Source organism: Magnolia sinica, chromosome 14, assembly GCF_029962835.1.
Source record: "Magnolia sinica isolate HGM2019 chromosome 14, MsV1, whole genome shotgun sequence".
NCBI classification, from domain to species: domain Eukaryota; kingdom Viridiplantae; phylum Streptophyta; class Magnoliopsida; order Magnoliales; family Magnoliaceae; genus Magnolia; species Magnolia sinica.
This window is the reverse complement of record NC_080586.1, coordinates 59,314,074-59,318,425: the sequence shown is the minus strand read 5'-3', so window position 1 is coordinate 59,318,425 and position 4,352 is coordinate 59,314,074. Positions and strand designations below refer to the sequence as shown.

At 34.4% G+C, this 4,352-nt stretch overlaps 1 pseudogene; it reads left to right on the top strand.

Annotated features, from left to right (window-relative positions):
- The first annotated feature begins 890 nt into the window (after window positions 1–890).
- LOC131226341 (U2 spliceosomal RNA) lies at window positions 891–1,068 on the top strand (annotated as a pseudogene).
- The last annotated feature ends 3,284 nt before the right edge of the window (window positions 1,069–4,352 follow it).

The following is a 4,352-nucleotide window of genomic DNA, read 5'->3' as shown; positions in this document are numbered from 1 at the left end:
TTCTCATTAATTAAAAAAATGTAAATTAATTGAATTTGAATGATATATTTCTTATTTTTCTATTGTGTAGACTTAGCTTCTCAAATAGGTTGATTCGTTTAGGGCTTTTGAGAAATGGGCATATCTAGAAATGGATGTGTGCATTGATCAACATAAACATCCATTTCTAGATATACCCATTTCTCCAAGGCCTTTAACGAACCAGCCTATTTGAGAAGGTTAAGTCTACACAATAAAAGGGCTTGCTTGAAGAGCATGTGCCCATGATCATACTTACCAAAATGAAGCCTTCAACCTTGACTTGCTCTAGGGTAATTCAACAAAATTGGATAACATGAAAATTTGAAAGAGAAACATTTATATGGTTTGTGAGTACCAAATTTCAACTTTCTATAGAATCTCTTTCCTGCTAAAAGCTTCTTCTTTCACCTTTGCAATTTGAGCCTCTAAGTTGTTCCAACATGCATGAGGGGTCAATCACTCCTACATAGAAGAGATGGCATCATCAGAAAAATGACAAATGATGCCATGACTAATGATAACCAACATAAAACTGTGAAGTTTTTGTGGTATTAACAGATAATGCCACAACTATGACCACCATAAAAACTCCTAAAAGCATACCTGTCTCATGATGGGGTCAATAGAATGTTTTGAATTTTTGGATCCTGCATTTGCCTTTGCCTGTAAAGAACAAAACACTAGTATAAATCCTTACCTTATAAAGCACTCCTAAGACAAAGACAAAAATGACTAATATTGGTAAAACCAAACTGGCATGTCTCTCTTGCAATTCCTCTGAACTGATATCCCCTCGGTTCGCCTTATTGATCTGTTTGACGCATCTAAAAATCGATCTAGAAAATAGAATCAATATAGTACAGTGAAGCATAGCATCAAACAACTAGAATCAAGTGTAGTATCTATTCTAATCAGTTTAATATCTATTGCGTGGGCCATCAATCCACATTATATTGAATTAATTTGTTGTGGAGGGCACAACACAGTTGCTTACTAGTGGGGCTCTTATGACATGCCTTGCACTATTGCAAGGGCATTGCACATCCTAAAAAAACCATAACAAACCATTTCCCTAGAATTCTAACTCTAAAAGATGGCAGCCTAAAAAGCATTACAATCAGTCCAATAGCTACAACAAGTCAATTGAATCATAGAAACAATAGCAAGGCCATATAATTTTTAATAACATGCCTATTTCTAATTCTAATTGGACCTCAAAAAACTACTCCATATATTATGAGTGAGTCATCCAATACACCAATTTAACTTGCCCAAATTGCAATTTTGGAACAGGCAAGCTATATCAAGTTATGAGTTTTCAAGCATTGACTCACATATGTAGACTGAAATATGAAAAGCAGTCTTACCTTTCTTGCACTAAATGAAAATATGAAGTTTCAATCCACAAAAAGAAAGAAGTAATAATTCAGAAGTTACTTAGGAAACAAGAGCAGCAAAATGCAATAAACAATACCTGCAGTAATTAAGTTTTTTTTTTTTTTTTTGCCCCCATTAAAAAGGGCATATATTAACATCTTAGAAGATAACACCAAATCTAAAGTTTTTTTTTTTATATTAAATGTAATGAAAAGGAACAACAAAACCAATAGCTCAATGCCTACTATCAGAAGTTTACATCAATTAATCTTTGGTCTTTAAAGGTGCTTTCACCATTTCAAGGGGTATAGTTAGAATGTAAAGGGTTCTCAAATTTTTGACAAAAAAGAGATGGTCTCTATTGTCCTCTAAATCAGTATATTGAACAATACATGTAAAAGTTCCCAAATGTCTGATGACTGGATGTGATGTAAAGACATGGGAGTGGTGGTAATTTCCTAGATAACCATGCAATCTTACCTGCACCACCAAGTCCAGTTTTTGACTACATGACTTCTTGTCAATAAATTGATGATAGATCCATCAGTAAGGATCTTTGAGTTACACCCAAGTTGACTTTACCTTTGATGTCTTACAAATTTCAAAATGTACATCTCAGAGCCAAACCCATGCATATAAAAAATGATTAAAAGGGAAGAAAAAAGAAAAGCATGCCAAACGAAGGAAATAAAGTGCAAGTAGTTACAGTCGTTTGTTGAGTTTGTGCCTGAATTTGTTGCAATGCTACAGACACTGCCTAGGTTACCTTGGACCAACTGGCTGTTTCAACAAGAAAATTGGGAAAAAAAATAATTTATCAAGCCATTCTCACCAAAATTTATGTCATGGTGTAGATCTAATTTGTAAACTCTAGATTTGAAAGATCTCTTTATATATTAGCTTTTGTATTTTGGCCTACAAAGAGATCTCTAAGGCCATATGTGTGGATAGAGTTGATCAATAAAGAGATTGGAATCTGCTACTTAGAGATGCCATATCCAGGTGAACTAACAGGGAATCTGCTACACTACAAGAGAAATTACAGCAACTTGTGGATTTTCCAGCAGCTCAAATGTCACTTCCAGATATATGGTGTTTGAAATCCTATAAACTTGAGTTATTGTCACATGACAATAATACCCATATTCCAATAACCCTTTTTCTATTGAGAAACCAGTTCAACAATCAAACTGTATAATAAAACTTATAAGGAAAAAGCCAATATAAAGGAACTAAAGTAGCAAAAAACACTGTTCTTGCAGTAACACCTCACTTGCATGTCCACAAAATAGAATTATATCCAATATGATAGAGGTGTCATACCTTCAATTAAATTATTTATAACACAAACTAATTCCTCATCACTAACAGCAATAGTTGATGCCAAATAGAAAGCATAAAAACAACAAATAATAACATCCATATCTTCCACATTCTCAACCTAAAACCAGTTGTACATGGTGTATTATCCTCATGTCTAGGTTGAATTAGTTGTTCTGTAAGTGATTGTTAGAGAAATTATAGAAGTATTAACAAAGGAGACGAATGCAGAACAATTACATTTATGATTAGAACAAGTATAGGTCTATTGTCATGCTTACAGAATGTTAAGATTGGGCATGATAGACATCTTTTGTGGTAGCTACCTGCAATCCAGATTGTAGAAGCTTATCATAGCTAGCAGCGTCCAATGCCTTCTGCACATCTTGCCACATAGCGTCTATGCTGTTCATCAAAAAATTTATATCCAGGGGCAGCATTTCATCATCAAAATCCAAACGAGCTTCAATTTCTGCAAGCAACATGATGCACCATGTTCTCAATAATATGACTAAAGCAGAAAACCCACCCTATCACAGAATATGATACAAAGCCTGCTCATCAGACTCTACTGAGAATTACATAAGCAAAAGATCAAAAGCACAACAGAAATGGTTGTCAGGGAGAAGATATCGATTAGTTGGCTAGTAAAAAGAGTCTCCCAAAAACAATATTCAAGAGTGAGAACAGAGTACGAAGCTCAACTTCTTCCAACCAAAATATAGCACACCAGAACTGGGTTATGAGATCAAGCAGATAGCTGGATCCCTGCCAATGCAGCATCTGCAATAGCAACAGATTTAGCTGAAATGAGTTTTCCAACATTTTCAGCTTGAGAAAGATCTAAAATTATCCAGGTTTTAATGCGGACAAAATCATTCATATGCAAGGATGGTTCATGAGGAAACATGCTCTTTTATAATCATTTAGAAAAATAATAAGTGCATATGTATACACTAGTTGTTAACTTCATATATTAAAATTTGGGAATCAGATTTGAGTCTAAAATCCTTCTTGCATCAAATCCAGGAGTTGTTAAGTTGGCATGGCGTAATTTGACCATGATCACATAGGATAATAATCAGCCCAATCTGGTCATCCGGTGGGACACAAGTGTAAATCGAATCAGAAAGTGGCCTAATTATTGTCCTGTGATGTTTGCCCTTTGTTAAAACAAACAAAATTCTTCACGTTTTCTAAAAGAAAAAACTTTGGCTGGAAGTAATTGGCGAATGACAAAAATGCTAAGATCATTTCACACTGGACCTTACTCTTAAGTGCTTTTGTGTAATCAATCTTTACCATCCATATTGAAGGCTACTGAAGATGTTTAACATTGTCATGTGATGTTTGCATGGTAGCCCATGATATGTGAAATGTGCTTTGGATCTAATGAAAGTCTAGATCAATGGATTGGACTGTTTAAAATTAAATGTCTAAATGCAGCTAGGAGCATTATGACTTACGTGTGTTCTAAGGGCACTTGAGCATTGTTGAACTATAATGGTTATATATTAGGCCCTGTTTAGTAGATGCCTAAAAATGAATTCATCTCATTTCTTTAACAATAAGCATGTATTGGAGATCTTGATCTCTAATACATTAGAGATTAAGATCTCTAATAAAAAATTACA